We start from the raw sequence: 26,339 nt of genomic DNA on the forward strand, positions 1-26,339 counted from the left end.
AATTTAATTTCCTCATCTATGAAATGAAACACATTCAAAATGCACTTTCCATCTGTCAACTTCATAAAATCATGATGAATATTCACCATTTCACAAATATTATTTGCTTTTAGACAACCTGCCCTCTTCACTGGGGTTATGCAAAAACATCAGTATGTGATAACAATATAACCTGAGTATTCTCTCTCTCTCTCTCTTTTTTTTTTTTTTGCAGAGGACAATTTGCCCTGAGCTAACATCCATTGCCAATCTCCCTCTTTTTGTCTTTACTTTTTAAAAAAAAATTTTTCAAGTTATTTTTTAAATTTTTTTTCATTTTTTTAATTGCAGTATCATTGGTTTATAACAACATATAAACTTCAGGTGTACATCATAATATATTTTGAATTCTCTGTAGATGACATCATGTTCACCACCCAAAGACTAATTATAATCCATCACCACACACACGTGCTTGATCACCCCTTTCGCCCTCCTCCTTCCCTTTTCCCCTCTGCTAATCACCAATCCAATCTCTGTTGCTATGTGTTTGTTTGTCGTTTTTCTCTTCTACCTATGAGTGAGATCATATGGTATTTGACTTTCTCCCTCTGATTTATTTCACTTAGCATCATACCCTCAAGGTCCATCCATGTTGTCACAAATGGCCAGATTTCATCATTTCTTATGGTTGAGTAGTATTTCATTGTGTATATATACCACGTATTCTTTATCCATTCATCCCTTGATAGGCACTTAGGTTGCTTCCAAGCCTTCGTTATTGTGAATGATGCTATGATGAACATAGGGTGCATGTATCTTTATGCATTTCTGTTTTCAAGTTCTTTGGATAAATATCCGCCAGTAGAATAGCTACATCATCTGGTAGATGTATTCTTAATTTTCTGAGAAAACTCCATATTGTTTTCCATAATGGCTGGACCACTATGCACTCCCACTAGCAGTGTATGGGGGTTCCCTTCTCTCCACATCCTCTCCAGCACTTACTGTTTCCTGTCTTGTTAATTATAGCTATTCTGACCAGAGTGAGGCGATATCACATTGTAGTTTTGATTTGCATTTCCCTGATAGTTAATGATGTCGAACATCTTTTCATGTGCCTGTTGGCCATCTGGATATCTTCTTTGGAGAAATCTCTGTTCAGATCTTTTGCCCATTTTTAAATTGGGTTCTTAGTTTTTTTTGTTGTTGAGATGTATGAGTTCTTTGTACATTTTGGATATTAACCCCTTAATATCTGATATATGGTTTGCAAATATCTTCTCTCAATTGTTAGGTTGCCTTTTCATTTTGTTGATGCTTTCCTTTGCTGTGCAGAAGCTTTTTGGTTTGATGTAGTCCCATTTGTTTATTTTTTCTATTGTTTCCTTTGCCCAGTCAAACATGGTATTTGAAAAAAGCTGCTAAGACTGATGTCAAAGAGCACACTCCCTGTGTTTTCTTCGAGAAGTTTAATGGTTTCAGATCTTACATTCAAGTCCTTAATCCATTTTGAGATGATTTTTGTGCATGGTGTAAAGTAATGGTCTACTTTCATTCTTTTGCTTGTGGCTGTCCAGTTTTCCCAACACCATTTATTGAAGAGACTTTCCTTTCTCCATTGTATGTTCTTGGCTCCCTTGTCAAAAATTAGTTGTCCATAGATGTGTGGGTTTATTTCTAGGCTCTTGATTCTATTCCTTTGATCTGTGTGTCTGTTTTTGTGCCATTACCATGCTGTTGTGGTTACTATAGCTTTGTAGCATGTTTTGAAATCACGGAGTGTGAGATCTCCAGCTTTGTTCTTTTTTTCTCAGGATTCCTTTGGATATTCAGAGCCTTTTGTTGTTCCATATAAATTTTAGGATTCCTTGTTCTATTTCTGTGAAAAATGTTGTTGGAACTTTGATAGAGATTGCCTTGAATCTGTAGATTGCTTTAGGAACTATGGACATTTTAACTATGTTAATTCTTCCAATCCAAGAGCACAGAACCTCTTTCCATTTCTTTGTGTCTTCTTCAATTTCTTTCAACAATGTTTTCAGTTTTCTGTGTACAGATCTTTCACCTCTTTGGTTAAGTTTATTCCTAGGTATTTTATTCTTTTTGTTGCAATTGTAAATGGGATTGTATTCTTAATTTTTCTTTCTGCTACTTCACTGCTAGTGTATAGAAACACAACTGATTTTTGTGTTTTGATTTTGTATCCTGCAATTTGACTATATTCACTTACTATTTCTAAACGCTTTTTAGTGGATTCTTTAGGGTTTTCTATATATAAAATTATGTCATCCACAAATAGGGACAGTTTCACTTCTTCCTTTCCAATTTGGATCCCTTTTATTTCTTTTTCTTGCCTGATTGCTCTGGCTAAGACTTCTAATACTACGTTAAATAAGAGTGGTGAAACTAGGCATCCTTGTCTCGTTCCTGTTCTTAGAGGGATAGCTTTCAGTTGTTCTCCATTGGGAATGACATTAGCTGTGGGTTTGTCATATACAGCCTTTATTATGTTCAGGTATTTTCCTTCTATGCCCATTTTATTTAGAGTTTTTATCATAAATGCATGCTGTATCTTTTCAACTGCTTTCTCTGCAGCTATTGAGATGATCATGTGACTTTTATTCCTCTTTTTGTTAATGTGGTGTTATCACATTGATTGATTTGTGGATGTTGAACCATCCCTGCATCCCTGGAGTGAATCTCACTTAATCATGGTGTATGATCTTTTTAATGTATTGTTGTATTCAATTTGCTAGTATTTTGTTGAGGATTTTTGCATCGATGTTCATCAACGATATTGGCATGTAATTTTCTTTTTTTGTGTTGTCCTTGTCTGGCTTTGGAATCAGGGTAATGTTGACTTTGTAGAAGGAGTTAGGAAGCTTGCCCTCCTCTTCAATTTTTTGGAAGAGTTTGAGAAGGATAGGTATTAAGTCTTCTTTGAATGTTTGGTAGAATTCACCAGGGAAGCCATTTGATCCTGGACTTTTGTTTTTGGGGAGGTTTTCGATTACTATTTCAATCTCCTTACTGGTGACTAGTCTATTCAAATTCTCTATTTCTTCTTGATCCAGTTTTGGAAGGTTGTATGATTCTAAGAATTTATCCATTTCTTCTAGATTACCCAATTTGTTGGCATATAGCTTTTCATAGTATTCTCTTATTACTTTTGTATTTCTATGACGTCCATTGTAATTTCTCCTTTTTCATTTCTGACTTTATTTATTTGAGCCTTCTCTCTTTTGTTCTTGGTGAGTCTAGCTAAAGGTGTCTCAATTTTATCTTTTCAAAGAACCAGCTCTTGGTTTCATTAATTTTTTCTGTTGTTTTTTACTCTCTATTTTATTTATTTCTTCTCTGATTGTTCTTATTTCCTTCCTTCTGCTGATTTTGGGCTTTGTTTCTTCTTCTTCTTCCAGTTCCTTTAGGTGCACTATTAGATTGTTTGTTTGGAATTTTTCTTGTTTGTTAAGGTAGGCCTGAATTGCCATGAACTTCCCTCTTAGAACCACTTTTGCTCTATCCCATAAATTTTGGCATGTCATATTTTCTTTTTCATTTGTCTCCAGGTATTTTTTTAATTTCTCCTTTGATTTCTCCATTGACCCAATTGTTGTTCAGCAGCATTTTGTTTAATCTCCACATATTTGTGGCTTTTCTGATTTTCTTCCTGTAATTGATTTCTAGTTTCATTATCTTTGTGGTCAGGAAAGATGTTTGGTATTATTCTAATCTTCTTAAGTTAGTGAGACTTGTTTTTGGCCTAATATGTGATTGAGCCTGGAGAATGGTCCAGGAGAATTTGGAAAGAATGTGTATTCTGTGGTTTTGGGATGGAATGTTCTATATATATCCACTAAGTCCATCTGGTCTAATGTGTTGTTTAAGGCCAATGTTTCCTTATTGATCTTCTTTTTAGATGACCTATCCATTGGTGTAAGTGGAGTGTTCAAGTCTCCTACTATTATTGTGTTACTGTCTATTTCTCCTTTTTTGTCTGTTAATAATTGCTTTACATATTTAGATGCTCCTATGTTGGGTACATAGATATTTACAAGTGTTATATCCTCTTCTTAGATTGTTCCCTTTATCATTATGTAGTGCCCTTTGTCTCTTGTTACAGTTTTTGTTTTAAAGTCTATTTTGTCTGATATGAGTATTGCTACCCCAGCTTTCTTTTCATTGCCATTTGCATGGAGTATCTTTTTACATCCTTTCACTTTCAATTTGTGGGTGTCTTTAGGTCTGAAGCTTGTCTCTTGTATGCAGTATATATATGGGTCTTGTTTTCTTTGTCCAATCAGCCAGCCTATGCCTTTTGGTTGGAGCATTTGGTCCATCGACACTTAAAGTAGCTATTGAAAAATATGTCTTTGTTGCCATTTTGTTACTTTTTTCTGGGTGTTTTAGTAGTTCTTCTCTGTGCCTTTCTTCTTCTCTTTTTCTCTTCCCTTGTGGTTTGATGGCTTTCTTTAGTAATATGTTTGACTCCCTTTCTCCTACTTACTCATATATTTATTACAGGTTTCTGGTTTGTGATTACCATGAAGTTCATGTATAGTAATCTACGTATACAGCAATCTATATTGAGTTGATAGTCTCTTTAATTTGACCTCTTTCTAACAGCTCTACTCTTTTACTCCCCTCCTCCCACATTTAATTTTTTGATATCATATCTAACCTCTTATTTTGTGTGAGTGTATCCATTCCCTCTTATCATTGAAATAGGTAATTTTAGTACTTTTGTCTTTTGACCTTCATATTATCTTAATAGGTGGTTGATCTGCTACCATTCCTGTATTTTTTGCCTTTCGTAGTGATTTTATTGTGGTTTCTTTTTTTTGGATAATTTTCTTATTCTTATATGTGATCTTCTCTTTCCCACTTAAATAAGTACCTTCAGCAGTTCTTGTAGAACTGGTTTCTTGGTGATAAACTCCTGGTTTCTTGGTGATAAACTCCTTTAATTTGTGCTTGTCTGGGAAACTCTTTCTCTCTCCTTCCATTCTGAATGATAACCTTGTCAGGTAGAGTATTCTTGGCTGTAGGTTTTTTCCTTTCAGCACTTTAAATGTATTGTGCCACTCTCTTGTAGCCTTTAGGGTTTCAGCTGAGAAGTCAGCTGATAGCCTTATGGGCTTTCCTTTGCATGTCAGTCATTGCCTTTCAATTGCAGCTTTTAGGACTCTCTCTTTATCTTTAATTTTGGACATTTTAATTATAATGTGACTTGGTGTGGGCCTCTTTGGGTTTATCTTGTTTGGTGCTCTTCGTGCTTCATGTACTTGGATGTCTGTTGCCTTCCTTAGGTTAGGAAAGTTTTCAGTTATAAAATAAATTATTCAAGTAAATTCTCTACCCCTTTGTCTCTCTCTTCCTCTTCTGGGACACATATAATATGAATGTTAGTGCACTTGATCTTGTCCCGGAGTTCTCTTAGACTGTTCTCGTTCTTTTTCGCTTTTTCTTTTATCTGTTCAGCTTGGGCGATTTCCTCTAGTTTTTTGTCCAGCTCACTGATCCCTTTTTCTGTATCATCTACTCTACTATTGAGACCCTCTAGTGAATTTTTCATTTCCAGTATTGTATTCTTCATTTCTGATTGGTTCTTTTTTATATTTTCCAATTCTTTGTTGACGATCTCACTGTGTTCATCGAGTCTTCTCCCAAGATCAGTGAGCATCCTTACGAATTTTTGGTTGAACTCTTTGTCAAGTAGATTGCTTACTTCTCTTTCATTTCACTCTTTTTCTGGAGTTTTCTCCTGTTCCCTTGCTTGGAATGTATTCCTTTACCTCCTCATTTTGCCTCTTTGTGCTTATATCTATGCATTAGGTGACTGAGCTATGTCTCCTGATGTTGGAGAAGTGGCCTATGTAAAAGATACCTTCTGGGGCCTAGCAGTGTGCTTCTCTCTCGTCACTAGTCCAAATGTTCCAAGAGTGACCCCTGTGTAGGCTACTTGTGTCCTGCTACAGCAGGGCTGCTCTTACTGCAGGTACCCAGAGAATCTAGGCTTCCCCCCCCAACCCCGGCTGTCTATTTGTAAATTGGGTTTGAGGAGCCCCAGCACAGTTGGCAGCAAGGTCTAATAGCACGCTCCTGTTGCAGTTTTTCTGTTAAGTGAGTAGGCGTCCAGTGTGGCTGGTTGCTAGGCTCGGGAGCTTACAATTGCTGTAGGCCTCAGGCCTACAAGGCTGTGGTCAGCTCTCTCAGGATTGCAGCTGAGTGGGGATGGCCCCAGGCATGGGTGCTCCCAACTGTTTCAGGCTTTGGAAGGTAGGGCACATCCCCTATAAGGCTGTTTGACAAGCACAGGTCTTCTGCCACTTATAACCCCACCACACATACAGGTCCACACACACTGTCCACACAGTCCTGGCACATGCACACCTCCTGACCCCCTGAAGCAGACCCAGTCATCCCACTGCAGAGACCCCCCCCCACATTCTCCACCAACACCCTCAACACTCCACCTGCTCCTCATGCAGGCCCTGCCCCCAGAGGAGGACATACTTGCTTGCCTGCAGAAGATCAAGGCACCCAGTCGATGCAGCCAACAGGTAGCCTGAGGGCTTGCTCTTGCGTGGGACCAGTCCCTAGGGCAGGCTGCCTGCCCTGGCTGAGCAGGATTAAATCACACTCTAGTGGGTGTGGCAGACCTCTGGGCTAACAGGCCAGGGGATGAACCCCAATTGTCTCTGTGTCAGCACACTTGTACTTGTTCACAACAATGGCTGTGCCAATGCGTCGGTCTCTGGAGAGGCCTCATCTCTCACCAACATGCACCCAGAACTTACCAGCTGAGTCTCTTTTCATCAAAGGCCTGTGTACCTTTCTTTCTGGTGATTTTAGGTAGCTTTCTGAAACAGGTGGATTTGTGCATGTGCCCTTTAACAGTTAGGTCTTTCCGCTTATGTCCAATAGCTTTTCTAGGGGTATTCCCTGTTGTAGTTACTAGTCAGTGAAGGCAGATATTATGACACTTGTCTCATTTGCGCTGAGTCCTAAAGGTGCTTATAGCGGTATTGGACCCCTGCTCAGGTTCACACTCCTCCAGAGAAGGCTGTGTACCTTAGGGTTGCTCCCAGTCAGCTGGCTGTGAAGCTCTGTGGCTTGGGAAAGTGGCTTTTTTCTCTCCAGAAAGGAATTTTTGCTTCTTTCATTTAAGTCAGGAAAGTCGTTGGTTGTGGGGGTTCTTTTTATCCAGTTTTCAGTAATCTCTCTCAGGAGTAATTTTCCAAGAATAGCTATAGCTTCGTTTTCATCATGGGAGGAGGTGAGTTCAGAGTCTGCCTAAACTACCATATAGAAGATATCCTTTCTTTCTTTTCTTATGTGAGCCACCACCATAGCATGGCCACCAACGGACAAGTAGTGTACGTCTGTGCCTAGGATATGAACCATGGCTGCCAAAGTGGAGTGCACTGGAACTACAAGATCCATATTTTTAATTTCAAATACATCACCACCCCTCATATTAAACTTACTTAGAAAAACACACAGTAGGTCCTAGGTCTCAACAAAGGTGACTATATAATACAGCACCCAAGAGAGGACACTTCTGAGAGTGAAAAGGACACACTATTAATAATTATTCTGAGATAACAGCCACAGACTGAGATGGTCCCAAGCAAAACGTTCGCCCTTCTCTAATACAAGATGCCAGACAGAGTAGCCAACAGCAGAACAGAGAGCCTAGAAATAGATGCCCGTTAACATACGTCACCGTTCTTTGACAAAGGAGCACAGACCATACAATGGAGCAAAGACAGTCTTATCAACGAATGGTGCTGGAAGAACTGGACATCCACGTGCGAGACAATGAACGTGCACATGGACCTTTACACCTTTACAAAACGGAAATCAAAATGCATTATAGACCCACATGTCAAAAGCAAAACTCTAGAATTCCTAGAAGACAATAACACGGAAGAAAACCGAGATGACCTCTTTAGAAACATGACTTTCTAGATGTGACAGCAAAATCAAGATCATGAAAGGAATAACTGATAAGCTGGACTTCATTAACATTTTAAACTGCTGCTCCACAAGACACAATGTCAAGAGGATAAAAACACAAGCCACAGACTGGGAGAAAACATTTGCAAAAGGCACAGTTGATAAAGGAATAACAAATATACAAATACGCAAAGAAATCTTAAAACTAAACAACAAGAACACGCACAACCAGATTAAAAAATGGGGCAAACAACTTAACAGACATCTGGCCAAAGAAGACATAAAAATGGCAACTAAGAGTACGAGACGATGCTCCACATCATATGGCTCCAGGGAAATGCAAATTGAACAACAATGAGATACCACTACACACCTGTTAGAATAGTCAAAATATGGAACACTAACAACAGCAATTGCTGACAAGCATGTGGAGCAATGGAGACACTCATTCAGTATTGGTGGCAAGGCAAAACGGAACAGCCACTCTGGAAGGCAGTTTAGGGGTTTCTTACAAAACTAAGCATAACCCTTAACGTACGATCCAGCTTAACATACGCTCCTTGGTATTTACCCCAACGAGTTCAAAACTTACACGCAGATGAAAACCTGCGCACAAATGCTGATAGCAGCTTTACTCGTAGTCGCCAAAAAGCGGAAGCAACCAAGATGTCCTGCACCAGATGAACGGATGAACAAACCGTGGTACATCTAGTCAACGGCATATTATTCAGCGCTAAAAAGCAACGAGCTATCAAGCTGTGAAAAGAAACCTTACATGCATGTTACTTTGTGAAAGAAGCCCATCTGAAAAGGTTGCATACTGTATGAGGCCAACTATATGACATTCTGGAAGTGGCAAAATTGGGGCGACAGGAAGAGATCCGTGGTTGCCAGGAGTTGGCGGGGAGAAGGATGAATAGGCGGAGCACAAAGGATTTTTAGGGCAGTGAAAATACTCCATCGTTATGAAACTCTAATGACAGATTCATGTCATTCTACTTTTATCCAAACCCATAGAATGTATGACACCAAGAGTGAGTCGCAATGTAAACCATAAATCAGATAATATTCCATTATGGCTTTCATTTTCCAATTCTGGTAATCGTATTATGGTTACGGAAGTGAAAATTTTCTGATTTTGATCACTGTGCTGTGGTTAGGTGTCCCTGAAGGTAGAAAAATAAAACTGAAATATTCAGGAGTAAAGGGTATGTGGTCTGCATTTTCTCTCTAATGATTCAGGAATAGAGCCTAAGTGTGTAGGAAGGTGTGTGTCACGTGTGTGTCTATCAAACATCTTCTGCCTCAACTCACATAAAAATCAGGTCTAGATACAGGTATATTGAGAGAGAGAGCTCTTTCTATGTGTATATCTATATCTAAACGTATTTTCTTTCTCTCTCTCTCTTTCTATATATATCTATAGATCGATAGATCGATAGATAGATAGATTTATGTCTATATACCTACATATCCATATGATGGGAATAACAAAGGAAATGTGACAAAATGTTAACAATTGGAAATGTAAGTAAAGGGTATACTGGAGCTTTTGGAACCATTTGCGAGAAATTTCTGTATGTGTTGGAATATTGTTCAGTCTTAAAAAGAAATGAAATTCTGACACATGCTGCAACATGGATTGACTTTGAGGGCATTGTGCCAAATGAAATAACTAGTCACAAGAAGACAAATTTTGCATGATTCCACTGACATGACATACCTAGAGTAGTCAAACTCACAGAGACAGAAGGTAGAATGGTGGTTGCCAAGAGCTTGGGAAAGGGGCAACGGGGAGAGTAGTTTAATGTGTACAGAGTTTCAGTTTTGCAAGACGAGAAGAGTTCTGCAGGTTGGCTGCACAACAATATGAAGGTACCTAACGCTACAGAATGGCACACTTAAAAATGCTGAAGATGATCAATTTTAGGTTACATGCATTTACCACAATTTAGAAATCTGCATAAGTTTCGAATTCTTACAATGGAAAAAGTGTTTCAAAAATAGCTCTCCTGGTGCTTGTTCTGGTGAAAATGAGATTGGGGAAAAAAGGAGATAGTACAAAAAAGCTGACGTTGAAAAACCAAAAATTTTCTGTCTCAACTCATCCTACATCCAACCTATTCCACCAAGGAAACTTGAAAGTGCATTTAGAACAATGCCCCTTACTGAGTCTATGTCTTGATTTGCTCTGTCAACCTCCTGACTAAAGACTCAAAGGGCTATCTTCACTGGGTCTCTCCACACTCTGTCTGGAGTCGGCTCCCTGTTTTGTGGTCAGCTCTCACTCTTCTCAGCATTCACGTGGGAGAGGGAATATCGAGCTGCACAGACTCTCCAGCCCTTAAAAGCCCATATAGCGGCAGAGACAACATACCCTCTCCACATCCCAGACATCACCCCAAAAGATGTCCACATACCTGGGAATGCACAGTCTAGGAGTGCATCTCTAGAAAAGCCTACCTCTCTAGAAAGCTACAGTTGGTACATCTACGGTTCACGATTGGAGTTTGTATTGGTTGCAGAGCCTCAAGCATGACCCCTCATTGCCTTGCCAGTGCTACTAGGATTGAGCCAAAACCATTCAGCAGAGCCTACAATGCCCTTCAAAACCTGGCCCTGCCAGCCCTCATCCTTGTGGCGCACCTCTCTCTCCCTCAATCCTGTTCTCCAGTCCTGACCTCCTTTTATTTCCTCCCAAGAGCCATATGCCTTCCAACACTGCTCAATGACGTCAGAAAAAGAAGTGAGAGGTATAAGGACTGGACAGGAAAAATGAAAGTTATCGCTGTTTTCAGATGACATGACTAAGTACACGGAAAACTTTTGTTCCATGTAATAAGCACTTAAATGGTATTTATTACGTGCCAGACATCATCCTAAGTGTTTAACACTTATTTGGTCCTCATAACAAATCGTCACGGAGCCTGGAGAGTTGTTCCATGTTAACGTAAACACCAAGAAATGCAACAACATGTCATTTGAGATTTCCTACATGGGACAGTGATGTGACCAACTTATTTGAACAAGGATTCTGTGAATCTAAGAATATGATAAACATGACTTAGCTCAGTGGATCCGAAATTTTAGAAAAGATCTTAGAATCATTGTCCAGAATATTCCGCATTCCCATGGATCATGCCGCGTCTGCATTTCACTCACTCTCTCTCTCTCTCTCTCTCTCTCTGAGTATATACGTCACCTTTTGTTGGTGGTTCCATCACAGATTATTTCTGTCAGTTCATCGGGGTCATTTCTAAAGAATTAAAAGCATATATGATCAGACTCCAAGTGACTTCATAGAGTTACACTCTTGTTTGCAATTAGTTACAAGTAGTCTTCAAGTGGTAAACTGGTTGAACCCTAAAGAATTATGTGGGTGTTAGTTATTTGGAAACTAGTATTTTAATCTTCCCTAGAAATAGGGCTTTCTATAGTTGTAACGGAGATCTTCGGCCGGTCAAAAAGCCTAATGAATGAAGATATTGAAATACAATTCTTCACTACTGAACCTTACTCTCACGTGTAATTGCATCGAGGTTGAATTTAGCTCAAAATTCAACTCCAGGTTGTAGGCACACATTTCCCCAGCTCCTCCTAATTTCCTGATCCTCAACACCCTCCACCACATCCTGACCCTTCATGTATCATGTATGTCTTTTCTGTTCCTCATACAGGGTTCAGATGACTGCAGGTCTGAGGCACGGGCTCCCTCCACTATGACGGTGGCTTGGCATTCGGGACACCAGCTTCAGATGGTGGCAGAGCTCTGGAGGCTGAGGAAAGGAGCCGAGGTCTGTTGAGCTCCATTCTCTTCTGCTGAGAGCTCCACTGCTCCCTCTCCACTGCTACCGTCTCCTTGCTCCAAATAGGATTCTCTCCTCTCCTGGCCCACTCTAGCAGAGTCTTACACACAGGCATTCTGAGAGTTTCCTCAAAGCTTTGGCTACTACTTTCTAAGGCTCACAAACAAACCGTGAGTAAGAAGTCTCCCTCTTATGACTCCTCCTTCCTTTTGCCACCTAGGCCCAACAGGAAAGAAAGTTACCTACAGAAGCTTATAGTCTCTTACGGAAACCTGTTGTTGCCATCGATGCCCCCCGTACCTTTCACCACTCAGATCACTCATGTCAACTCACCCCATCTTGTCACTGTTGCCAGACGACATTCGGGAAGAATCCATAACCCTGCCATAGAGTAAAAAACAGGTACAAAAAATAGAGTCAGACATTTTGGAAGATAATCAGGTTCTTTTTCCCAACAGAATTGCAGCACACAAAAAGTAAAGTCACGAGGAAACACGACAGAAACAAAAGCATCCGTTTCAGGGTCCAGCACTGGAACCTCTGACACAGTTTCCGGGTTCTGTATGTGCGTGTGTGCGTGTCTGTGTGTCCCTGTGTGTATCCACTGGAAAGAGAATGAAGGGAACAAGGGAGACATAGCATTCATGATTAAACCTCCTTCCTTCTTCACCATTTTGTTTCTCCTTCATGCACTCTGGAATCAATTTGGGAAACGTGAGAGGGATCTGAGTGTGTCGGGATGGGGAGGTGCATCCAAGTAAGAGCTAACACAGAGATATAGATAGAAAGAGAATACACAAGAACAATGAACATACAGTGTCAGGGCCTAGTCCCTGGTTGTTATTTGGTAGGAAAGAAACAAGTAGGAAGGTCAAGGATGACCAAATGATGATTAAAAGATTTTCTGACCTGCGTGAAGACCATGCGTTTACAATGATTCTTTTTCTTTTTCTTTTTCTCTACAGTCCTTTCAGAAAACGTTATCTGGTTATATTATCCAAAATCAAGACTTTTCACCTCAAAACTGGCTTGGGTAATCTTTTCTCTATTTATCTTTTTCTTCATCTACAAAATAAGACACTTGCAAAATGCACTTTGAGTCTGTCACCTTCACAGTATCATGCTAATATTCAGCACTGCACAAATATTATTGATTTTTGGACAGCCTGCACTCTTCACCAAATTCTTTCAAATTTCATTAATTCTGTATCTGGCAACAATATACATTAGTATATATATCTTAAAGTTCAAATACACTTAAAGGTTCTCATCAAAGTAACACACCCTGATAATTTCCAGAGAAATCATGGGTTCCTATCAAGACGCCAAATGGTACGGCATGTTGCATCCTCCTCCCAAAACTTCAGAAGTCCTAAGGAACTATGCACCCCCAGAAATAACAAGAGTGACAACCCTGGGAAATGACAGAGGCCTGAAGGCTGTCTCTTAATTGGTGGGTAGCCTGGGATTAGGGGCAGTGGGTGGCAGCCTTGAGGGGCTCAGTGTGAGGGAAAATTTTAAGGACCGTTCTTGCCTCTCCCCTGAGTTGCTTGGAAGCGATCACTTTCCTTTCTCAGCAGAAACAAGTAGCAACCACCCAGATGTAGCTAGGATAAAAGTAGAGTAGCATTAGGTTAGCTGATGAAAGCAGGGAAGGGCTGAACAATCCTTGATCCTTCACTCCTCCACCTCCTCCGTCTCCCAAGCCCCAGGTGACAACCTCAAATGCCTCCTCAAATGCCGCTTTCCCCAAGAGCTCAAAGGTGACATATCCTGACCACAGGAGTTGAGTGGTCACAGTGTTTCACGGTTTCTGAGACTGTCTGCGCCTGGGGCCATCACCTCCCCTCATACTAAACTTACTTAGAAAAACACACCTTAGGTCCTAGGTCTCAACAAAGGTGACTATATAATACAGCACCCAAGAGAGGACACTTCTGAGAGTGAAAAGGACACACTATTAATAATTATTCTGAGATAACAGCCACAGACTGAGATGGTCCCAAGCAAAACGTTAGCCCTTCTCTAATACAAGATGCCAGACAGAGTAGCCAACAGCCACAAGGAATGAAAGCTCACAAGTCAAAACAATTACATACCTGAGGAGTACAACGACTGAAAAAGAAATACAACAAAGTGAGCAACATATACCATTTGAAGTAGAACTACTGGAACATACTGGAACATAAGCATGACAAATACACTTAAAGATACAAGGGAAGATGTTAGTAGCACGAAGTGACAATGAGAAACCATAAGGAAAACCTCATGAGGAAATAGGTGTAAAAGTACGATTGTTAAAGACTTAAGTCGTGGGATAAATAGCAGTGTGGATACATGAGAACAGCAAATTATTTAGACATGGAAAATGACATTGAGAAACTCTCCCAGAAAACACAATAAAACAATAAAGTGAGAGAATATTTAAAAGAACAGCAGTGTGATATGGTGGGTAAAATAAGACATCTAACATCTGAAATAAACGAAATCCAAGACATCTAAGACGGAAAAAAAAGAAAACAGAGAAGAGGAAATATTCAAAAACTAATGAAGATAAATTTCACAAAGTTAAAGAAGGAAGTAAAAAATTATCTGTCAAGGATCCATGGAAATGAAGAGAAAATTCTAAAAGCTTCCAAAAAGAGCAAAGAAAATAAGAACAGACTGACACGATCTCTCTCTAGAGCAAACAGAACACATCTTGTTTGAGAGCACACAAGTGACATTTATGAAAACAGACAACATATTTGGACATAAACAAAGCATTAATAACGTGTGCGGGAGCAATATCATATAGATTTTCTCTGACCGTATCGCAACTGCAATAGCTTTTTAAAAGTCAACATAATATCAAAGAAGAAAAAAGTTGAAGGACTGACATGAGCCAATGTCAAAATTCACTATAAAGCTACAGCAATCAAGACAGTGTGGTACTGGCGAAAGAACAGACAAATGGACCAAAGGAGCAGAACAGAGAGCCTAGAAATAGATGCCCGTTAACATACTCCACCGTTCTTTGACAAAGGAGCACAGACCATACAATGGAGCAAAGACAGTCTTATCAACGAATGGTGCTGGAAGAACTGGACATCCACGTGCGAGACAATGAACGTGCACATGGACCTTTACACCTTTACAAAACGGAAATCAAAATGCATTATAGACCCACATGTCAAAAGCAAAACTCTAGAATTCCTAGAAGACAATAACACGGAAGAAAACCGAGATGACCTCTTTAGAAACATGACTTTCTAGATGTGACAGCAAAATCAAGATCATGAAAGGAATAACTGATAAGCTGGACTTCATTAACATTTTAAACTGCTGCTCCACAAGACACAATGTCAAGAGGATAAAAACACAAGCCACAGACTGGGAGAAAACATTTGCAAAAGGCACAGTTGATAAAGGAATAACAAATATACAAATACGCAAAGAAATCTTAAAACTAAACAACAAGAACACGCACAACCAGATTAAAAAATGGGGCAAACAACTTAACAGACATCTGGCCAAAGAAGACATAAAAATGGCAACTAAGAGTACGAGACGATGCTCCACATCATATGGCTCCAGGGAAATGCAAATTGAACAACAATGAGATACCACTACACACCTGTTAGAATAGTCAAAATATGGAACACTAACAACAGCAATTGCTGACAAGCATGTGGAGCAATGGAGACACTCATTCAGTATGGGTGGCAAGGCAAAACGGAACAGCCACTCTGGAAGGCAGTTTAGGGGTTTCTTACAAAACTAAGCATAACCCTTAACGTACGATCCAGCTTAACATACGCTCCTTGGTATTTACCCCAACGAGTTCAAAACTTACACGCAGATGAAAACCTGCGCACAAATGCTGATAGCAGCTTTACTCGTAGTCGCCAAAAAGCGGAAGCAACCAAGATGTCCTGCACCAGATGAACGGATGAACAAACCGTGGTACATCTAGTCAACGGCATATTATTCAGCGCTAAAAAGCAACGAGCTATCAAGCTGTGAAAAGAAACCTTACATGCATGTTACTTTGTGAAAGAAGCCCATCTGAAAAGGTTGCATACTGTATGAGGCCAACTATATGACATTCTGGAAGTGGCAAAATTGGGGCGACAGGAAGAGATCCGTGGTTGCCAGGAGTTGGCGGGGAGAAGGATGAATAGGCGGAGCACAAAGGATTTTTAGGGCAGTGAAAATACTCCATCGTTATGAAACTCTAATGACAGATTCATGTCATTCTACTTTTATCCAAACCCATAGAATGTATGACACCAAGAGTGAGTCGCAATGTAAACCATAAATCAGATAATATTCCATTATGGCTTTCATTTTCCAATTCTGGTAATCGTATTATGGTTACGGAAGTGAAAATTTTCTGATTTTGATCACTGTGCTGTGGTTAGGTGTCCCTGAAGGTAGAAAAATAAAACTGAAATATTCAGGAGTAAAGGGTATGTGGTCTGCATTTTCTCTCTAATGATTCAGGAATAGAGCCTAAGTGTGTAGGAAGGTGTGTGTCACGTGTGTGTCTATCAAACATCTTCTGCCTCAACTCACATAAAAATCAGGTCTAGATACAGGTATATTGAGAGAGAGAGCTCTTTCTATGTGTATATCTATATCTAAACGTATTTTCTTTCTCTCTCTCTCTTTCTATATATATCTATAGATCGATAGATCGATAGATAGATAGATTTATGTCTATATACCTACATATCCATATGATGGGAATAACAAAGGAAATGTGACAAAATGTTAACAATTGGAAATGTAAGTAAAGGGTATACTGGAGCTTTTGGAACCATTTGCGAGAAATTTCTGTATGTGTTGGAATATTGTTCAGTCTTAAAAAGAAATGAAATTCTGACACATGCTGCAACATGGATTGACTTTGAGGGCATTGTGCCAAATGAAATAACTAGTCACAAGAAGACAAATTTTGCATGATTCCACTGACATGACATACCTAGAGTAGTCAAACTCACAGAGACAGAAGGTAGAATGGTGGTTGCCAAGAGCTTGGGAAAGGGGCAACGGGGAGAGTAGTTTAATGTGTACAGAGTTTCAGTTTTGCAAGACGAGAAGAGTTCTGCAGGTTGGCTGCACAACAATATGAAGGTACCTAACGCTACAGAATGGCACACTTAAAAATGCTGAAGATGATCAATTTTAGGTTACATGCATTTACCACAATTTAGAAATCTGCATAAGTTTCGAATTCTTACAATGGAAAAAGTGTTTCAAAAATAGCTCTCCTGGTGCTTGTTCTGGTGAAAATGAGATTGGGGAAAAAAGGAGATAGTACAAAAAAGCTGACGTTGAAAAACCAAAAATTGTCTGTCTCAACTCATCCTACATCCAACCTATTCCACCAAGGAAACTTGAAAGTGCATTTAGAACAATGCCCCTTACTGAGTCTATGTCTTGATTTGCTCTGTCAACCTCCTGACTAAAGACTCAAAGGGCTATCTTCACTGGGTCTCTCCACACTCTGTCTGGAGTCGGCTCCCTGTTTTGTGGTCAGCTCTCACTCTTCTCAGCATTCACGTGGGAGAGGGAATATCGAGCTGCACAGACTCTCCAGCCCTTAAAAGCCCATATAGCGGCAGAGACAACATACCCTCTCCACATCCCAGACATCACCCCTAAAGATGTCCACATACCTGGGAAGGCACAGTCTAGGAGTGCATCTCTAGAAAAGCCTACCTCTCTAGAAAGCTACAGTTGGTACGTCTACGGTTCACGATTGGAGTTTGTATTGGTTGCAGAGCCTCAAGCATGACCCCTCATTGCCTTGCCAGTGCTACTAGGATTGAGCCAAAACCATTCAGCAGAGCCTACAATGCCCTTCAAAACCTGACCCTGCCAGCCCTCATCCTTGTGGCGCACCTCTCTCTCCCTCAATCCTGTTCTCCAGTCCTGACCTCCTTTTATTTCCTCCCAAGAGCCATATGCCTTCCAACACTGCTCAATGACGTCAGAAAAAGAAGTGAGAGGTATAAGGACTGGACAGGAAAAATGAAAGTTATCGCTGTTTTCAGATGACATGACTAAGTACACGGAAAACTTTTGTTCCATGTAATAAGCACTTAAATGGTATTTATTACGTGCCAGACATCATCCTAAGTGTTTAACACTTATTTGGTCCTCATAACAAATCGTCACGGAGCCTGGAGAGTTGTTCCATGTTAACGTAAACACCAAGAAATGCAACAACATGTCATTTGAGATTTCCTACATGGGACAGTGATGTGACCAACTTATTTGAACAAGGATTCTGTGAATCTAAGAATATGATAAACATGACTTAGCTCAGTGGATCCGAAATTTTAGAAAAGATCTTAGAATCATTGTCCAGAATATTCCGCATTCCCATGGATCATGCCGCGTCTGCATTTCACTCACTCTCTCTCTCTCTCTCTCTCTCTCTGAGTATATACGTCACCTTTTGTTGGTGGTTCCATCACAGATTATTTCTGTCAGTTCATCGGGGTCATTTCTAAAGAATTAAAAGCATATATGATCAGACTCCAAGTGACTTCATAGAGTTACACTCTTGTTTGCAATTAGTTACAAGTAGTCTTCAAGTGGTAAACTGGTTGAACCCTAAAGAATTATGTGGGTGTTAGTTATTTGGAAACTAGTATTTTAATCTTCCCTAGAAATAGGGCTTTCTATAGTTGTAACGGAGATCTTCGGCCGGTCAAAAAGCCTAATGAATGAAGATATTGAAATACAATTCTTCACTACTGAACCTTACTCTCACGTGTAATTGCATCGAGGTTGAATTTAGCTCAAAATTCAACTCCAGGTTGTAGGCACACATTTCCCCAGCTCCTCCTAATTTCCTGATCCTCAACACCCTCCACCACATCCTGACCCTTCATGTATCATGTATGTCTTTTCTGTTCCTCATACAGGGTTCAGATGACTGCAGGTCTGAGGCACGGGCTCCCTCCACTATGACGGTGGCTTGGCATTCGGGACACCAGCTTCAGATGGTGGCAGAGCTCTGGAGGCTGAGGAAAGGAGCCGAGGTCTGTTGAGCTCCATTCTCTTCTGCTGAGAGCTCCACTGCTCCCTCTCCACTGCTACCGTCTCCTTGCTCCAAATAGGATTCTCTCCTCTCCTGGCCCACTCTAGCAGAGTCTTACACACAGGCATTCTGAGAGTTTCCTCAAAGCTTTGGCTACTACTTTCTAAGGCTCACAAACAAACCGTGAGTAAGAAGTCTCCCTCTTATGACTCCTCCTTCCTTTTGCCACCTAGGCCCAACAGGAAAGAAAGTTACCTACAGAAGCTTATAGTCTCTTATGGAAACCTGTTGTTGCCATCGATGCCCCCCGTACCTTTCACCACTCAGATCACTCATGTCAACTCACCCCATCTTGTCACTGTTGCCAGACGACATTCGGGAAGAATCCATAACCCTGCCATAGAGTAAAAAACAGGTACAAAAAATAGAGTCAGACATTTTGGAAGATAATCAGGTTCTTTTTCCCAACAGAATTGCAGCACACAAAAAGTAAAGTCACGAGGAAACACGACAGAAACAAAAGCATCCGTTTCAGGGTCCAGCACTGGAACCTCTGACACAGTTTCCGGGTTCTGTATGTGCGTGTGTGCGTGTCTGTGTGTCCCTGTGTGTATCCACTGGAAAGAGAATGAAGGGAACAAGGGAGACATAGCATTCATGATTAAACCTCCTTCCTTCTTCACCATTTTGTTTCTCCTTCATGCACTCTGGAATCAATTTGGGAAACGTGAGAGGGATCTGAGTGTGTCGGGATGGGGAGGTGCATCCAAGTAAGAGCTAACACAGAGATATAGATAGAAAGAGAATACACAAGAACAATGAACATACAGTGTCAGGGCCTAGTCCCTGGTTGTTATTTGGTAGGAAAGAAACAAGTAGGAAGGTCAAGGATGACCAAATGATGATTAAAAGATTTTCTGACCTGCGTGAAGACCATGCGTTTACAATGATTCTTTTTCTTTTTCTTTTTCTCTACAGTCCTTTCAGAAAACGTTATCTGGTTATATTATCCAAAATCAAGACTTTTCACCTCAAAACTGGCTTGGGTAATCTTTTCTCTATTTATCTTTTTCTTCATCTACAAAATAAGACACTTGCAAAATGCACTTTGAGTCTGTCACCTTCACAGTATCATGCTAATATTCAGCACTGCACAAATATTATTGATTTTTGGACAGCCTGCACTCTTCACCAAATTCTTTCAAATTTCATTAATTCTGTATCTGGCAACAATATACATTAGTATATATATCTTAAAGTTCAAATACACTTAAAGGTTCTCATCAAAGTAACACACCCTGATAATTTCCAGAGAAATCATGGGTTCCTATCAAGACGCCAAATGGTACGGCATGTTGCATCCTCCTCCCAAAACTTCAGAAGTCCTAAGGAACTATGCACCCCCAGAAATAACAAGAGTGACAACCCTGGGAAATGACAGAGGCCTGAAGGCTGTCTCTTAATTGGTGGGTAGCCTGGGATTAGGGGCAGTGGGTGGCAGCCTTGAGGGGCTCAGTGTGAGGGAAAATTTTAAGGACCGTTCTTGCCTCTCCCCTGAGTTGCTTGGAAGCGATCACTTTCCTTTCTCAGCAGAAACAAGTAGCAACCACCCAGATGTAGCTAGGATAAAAGTAGAGTAGCATTAGGTTAGCTGATGAAAGCAGGGAAGGGCTGAACAATCCTTGATCCTTCACTCCTCCACCTCCTCCGTCTCCCAAGCCCCAGGTGACAACCTCAAATGCCTCCTCAAATGCCGCTTTCCCCAAGAGCTCAAAGGTGACATATCCTGACCACAGGAGTTGAGTGGTCACAGTGTTTCACGGTTTCTGAGACTGTCTGCGCCTGGGGCCATCACCTCCCCTCATACTAAACTTACTTAGAAAAACACACCTTAGGTCCTAGGTCTCAACAAAGGTGACTATATAATACAGCACCCAAGAGAGGACACTTCTGAGAGTGAAAAGGACACACTATTAATAATTATTCTGAGATAACAGCCACAGACTGAGATGGTCCCAAGCAAAACGTTAGCCCTTCTCTAATACAAGATGCCAGACAGAGTAGCCAACAGCCACAAGGAATGAAAGCTCACAAGTCAAAACAATTACATACCTGAGGAGTACAACGACTGAAAAAGAAATACAACAAAGTGAGCAACATATACCATTTGAAGTAGAACTACTGGAACATACTGGAACATAAGCATGACAAATACACTTAAAGATACAAGGGAAGATGTTAGTAGCACGAAGTGACAATGAGAAACCATAAGGAAAACCTCATGAGGAAATAGGTGTAAAAGTACGATTGTTAAAGACTTAAGTCGTGGGATAAATAGCAGTGTGGATACATGAGAACAGCAAATTATTTAGACATGGAAAATGACATTGAGAAACTCTCCCAGAAAACACAATAAAACAATAAAGTGAGAGAATATTTAAAAGAACAGCAGTGTGATATGGTGGGTAAAATAAGACATCTAACATCTGAAATAAACGAAATCCAAGACATCTAAGACGGAAAAAAAAGAAAACAGAGAAGAGGAAATATTCAAAAACTAATGAAGATAAATTTCACAAAGTTAAAGAAGGAAGTAAAAAATTATCTGTCAAGGATCCATGGAAATGAAGAGAAAATTCTAAAAGCTTCCAAAAAGAGCAAAGAAAATAAGAACAGACTGACACGATCTCTCTCTAGAGCAAACAGAACACATCTTGTTTGAGAGCACACAAGTGACATTTATGAAAACAGACAACATATTTGGACATAAACAAAGCATTAATAACGTGTGCGGGAGCAATATCATATAGATTTTCTCTGACCGTATCGCAACTGCAATAGCTTTTTAAAAGTCAACATAATATCAAAGAAGAAAAAAGTTGAAGGACTGACATGAGCCAATGTCAAAATTCACTATAAAGCTACAGCAATCAAGACAGTGTGGTACTGGCGAAAGAACAGACAAATGGACCAAAGGAGCAGAACAGAGAGCCTAGAAATAGATGCCCGTTAACATACTCCACCGTTCTTTGACAAAGGAGCACAGACCATACAATGGAGCAAAGACAGTCTTATCAACGAATGGTGCTGGAAGAACTGGACATCCACGTGCGAGACAATGAACGTGCACATGGACCTTTACACCTTTACAAAACGGAAATCAAAATGCATTATAGACCCACATGTCAAAAGCAAAACTCTAGAATTCCTAGAAGACAATAACACGGAAGAAAACCGAGATGACCTCTTTAGAAACATGACTTTCTAGATGTGACAGCAAAATCAAGATCATGAAAGGAATAACTGATAAGCTGGACTTCATTAACATTTTAAACTGCTGCTCCACAAGACACAATGTCAAGAGGATAAAAACACAAGCCACAGACTGGGAGAAAACATTTGCAAAAGGCACAGTTGATAAAGGAATAACAAATATACAAATACGCAAAGAAATCTTAAAACTAAACAACAAGAACACGCACAACCAGATTAAAAAATGGGGCAAACAACTTAACAGACATCTGGCCAAAGAAGACATAAAAATGGCAACTAAGAGTACGAGACGATGCTCCACATCATATGGCTCCAGGGAAATGCAAATTGAACAACAATGAGATACCACTACACACCTGTTAGAATAGTCAAAATATGGAACACTAACAACAGCAATTGCTGACAAGCATGTGGAGCAATGGAGACACTCATTCAGTATGGGTGGCAAGGCAAAACGGAACAGCCACTCTGGAAGGCAGTTTAGGGGTTTCTTACAAAACTAAGCATAACCCTTAACGTACGATCCAGCTTAACATACGCTCCTTGGTATTTACCCCAACGAGTTCAAAACTTACACGCAGATGAAAACCTGCGCACAAATGCTGATAGCAGCTTTACTCGTAGTCGCCAAAAAGCGGAAGCAACCAAGATGTCCTGCACCAGATGAACGGATGAACAAACCGTGGTACATCTAGTCAACGGCATATTATTCAGCGCTAAAAAGCAACGAGCTATCAAGCTGTGAAAAGAAACCTTACATGCATGTTACTTTGTGAAAGAAGCCCATCTGAAAAGGTTGCATACTGTATGAGGCCAACTATATGACATTCTGGAAGTGGCAAAATTGGGGCGACAGGAAGAGATCCGTGGTTGCCAGGAGTTGGCGGGGAGAAGGATGAATAGGCGGAGCACAAAGGATTTTTAGGGCAGTGAAAATACTCCATCGTTATGAAACTCTAATGACAGATTCATGTCATTCTACTTTTATCCAAACCCATAGAATGTATGACACCAAGAGTGAGTCGCAATGTAAACCATAAATCAGATAATATTCCATTATGGCTTTCATTTTCCAATTCTGGTAATCGTATTATGGTTACGGAAGTGAAAATTTTCTGATTTTGATCACTGTGCTGTGGTTAGGTGTCCCTGAAGGTAGAAAAATAAAACTGAAATATTCAGGAGTAAAGGGTATGTGGTCTGCATTTTCTCTCTAATGATTCAGGAATAGAGCCTAAGTGTGTAGGAAGGTGTGTGTCACGTGTGTGTCTATCAAACATCTTCTGCCTCAACTCACATAAAAATCAGGTCTAGATACAGGTATATTGAGAGAGAGAGCTCTTTCTATGTGTATATCTATATCTAAACGTATTTTCTTTCTCTCTCTCTCTTTCTATATATATCTATAGATCGATAGATCGATAGATAGATAGATTTATGTCTATATACCTACATATCCATATGATGGGAATAACAAAGGAAATGTGACAAAATGTTAACAATTGGAAATGTAAGTAAAGGGTATACTGGAGCTTTTGGAACCATTTGCGAGAAATTTCTGTATGTGTTGGAATATTGTTCAGTCTTAAAAAGAAATGAAATTCTGACACATGCTGCAACATGGATTGACTTTGAGGGCATTGTGCCAAATGAAATAACTAGTCACAAGAAGACAAATTTTGCATGATTCCACTGACATGACATACCTAGAGTAGTCAAACTCACAGAGACAGAAGGTAGAATGGTGGTTGCCAAGAGCTTGGGAAAGGGGCAACGGGGAGAGTAGTTTAATGTGTACAGAGTTTCAGTTTTGCAAGACGAGAAGAGTTCTGCAGGTTGGCTGCACAACAATATGAAGGTACCTAACGCTACAGAATGGCACACTTAAAAATGCTGAAGATGATCAATTTTAGGTTACATGCATTTACCACAATTTAGAAATCTGCATAAGTTTCGAATTCTTACAATGGAAAAAGTGTTTCAAAAATAGCTCTCCTGGTGCTTGTTCTGGTGAAAATGAGATTGGGGAAAAAAGGAGATAGTACAAAAAAGCTGACGTTGAAAAACCAAAAATTGTCTGTCTCAACTCATCCTACATCCAACCTATTCCACCAAGGAAACTTGAAAGTGCATTTAGAACAATGCCCCTTACTGAGTCTATGTCTTGATTTGCTCTGTCAACCTCCTGACTAAAGACTCAAAGGGCTATCTTCACTGGGTCTCTCCACACTCTGTCTGGAGTCGGCTCCCTGTTTTGTGGTCAGCTCTCACTCTTCTCAGCATTCACGTGGGAGAGGGAATATCGAGCTGCACAGACTCTCCAGCCCTTAAAAGCCCATATAGCGGCAGAGACAACATACCCTCTCCACATCCCAGACATCACCCCAAAAGATGTCCACATACCTGGGAATGCACAGTCTAGGAGTGCATCTCTAGAAAAGCCTACCTCTCTAGAAAGCTACAGTTGGTACGTCTACGGTTCACGATTGGAGTTTGTATTGGTTGCAGAGCCTCAAGCATGACCCCTCATTGCCTTGCCAGTGCTACTAGGATTGAGCCAAAACCATTCAGCAGAGCCTACAATGCCCTTCAAAACCTGGCCCTGCCAGCCCTCATCCTTGTGGCGCACCTCTCTCTCCCTCAATCCTGTTCTCCAGTCCTGACCTCCTTTTATTTCCTCCCAAGAGCCATATGCCTTCCAACACTGCTCAATGACGTCAGAAAAAGAAGTGAGAGGTATAAGGACTGGACAGGAAAAATGAAAGTTATCGCTGTTTTCAGATGACATGACTAAGTACACGGAAAACTTTTGTTCCATGTAATAAGCACTTAAATGGTATTTATTACGTGCCAGACATCATCCTAAGTGTTTAACACTTATTTGGTCCTCATAACAAATCGTCACGGAGCCTGGAGAGTTGTTCCATGTTAACGTAAACACCAAGAAATGCAACAACATGTCATTTGAGATTTCCTACATGGGACAGTGATGTGACCAACTTATTTGAACAAGCATTCTGTGAATCTAAGAATATGATAAACATGACTTAGCTCAGTGGATCCGAAATTTTAGAAAAGATCTTAGAATCATTGTCCAGAATATTCCGCATTCCCATGGATCATGCCGCGTCTGCATTTCACTCACTCTCTCTCTCTCTCTCTCTCTCTCTCTCTCTCTCTCTCTCTCTCTCTGAGTATATACGTCACCTTTTGTTGGTGGTTCCATCACAGATTATTTCTGTCAGTTCATCGGGGTCATTTCTAAAGAATTAAAAGCATATATGATCAGACTCCAAGTGACTTCATAGAGTTACACTCTTGTTTGCAATTAGTTACAAGTAGTCTTCAAGTGGTAAACTGGTTGAACCCTAAAGAATTATGTGGGTGTTAGTTATTTGGAAACTAGTATTTTAATCTTCCCTAGAAATAGGGCTTTCTATAGTTGTAACGGAGATCTTCGGCCGGTCAAAAAGCCTAATGAATGAAGATATTGAAATACAATTCTTCACTACTGAACCTTACTCTCACGTGTAATTGCATCGAGGTTGAATTTAGCTCAAAATTCAACTCCAGGTTGTAGGCACACATTTCCCCAGCTCCTCCTAATTTCCTGATCCTCAACACCCTCCACCACATCCTGACCCTTCATGTATCATGTATGTCTTTTCTGTTCCTCATACAGGGTTCAGATGACTGCAGGTCTGAGGCACGGGCTCCCTCCACTATGACGGTGGCTTGGCATTCGGGACACCAGCTTCAGATGGTGGCAGAGCTCTGGAGGCTGAGGAAAGGAGCCGAGGTCTGTTGAGCTCCATTCTCTTCTGCTGAGAGCTCCACTGCTCCCTCTCCACTGCTACCGTCTCCTTGCTCCAAATAGGATTCTCTCCTCTCCTGGCCCACTCTAGCAGAGTCTTACACACAGGCATTCTGAGAGTTTCCTCAAAGCTTTGGCTACTACTTTCTAAGGCTCACAAACAAACCGTGAGTAAGAAGTCTCCCTCTTATGACTCCTCCTTCCTTTTGCCACCTAGGCCCAACAGGAAAGAAAGTTACCTACAGAAGCTTATAGTCTCTTACGGAAACCTGTTGTTGCCATCGATGCCCCCCGTACCTTTCACCACTCAGATCACTCATGTCAACTCACCCCATCTTGTCACTGTTGCCAGACGACATTCGGGAAGAATCCATAACCCTGCCATAGAGTAAAAAACAGGTACAAAAAATAGAGTCAGACATTTTGGAAGATAATCAGGTTCTTTTTCCCAACAGAATTGCAGCAC

At 40.5% G+C, this 26,339-nt stretch overlaps 1 pseudogene; it reads right to left on the reverse strand.

Moving 5' to 3' along the window:
- LOC106781207 (phosphatidylinositol 3,4,5-trisphosphate 3-phosphatase TPTE2-like) overlaps window positions 1–26,339 on the reverse strand; it is a 116,695-nt pseudogene that overhangs the window by 68,142 nt on the left and 22,214 nt on the right.

Source organism: Equus caballus, chromosome 17, assembly GCF_041296265.1.
Source record: "Equus caballus isolate H_3958 breed thoroughbred chromosome 17, TB-T2T, whole genome shotgun sequence".
Taxonomy (NCBI): domain Eukaryota; kingdom Metazoa; phylum Chordata; class Mammalia; order Perissodactyla; family Equidae; genus Equus; species Equus caballus.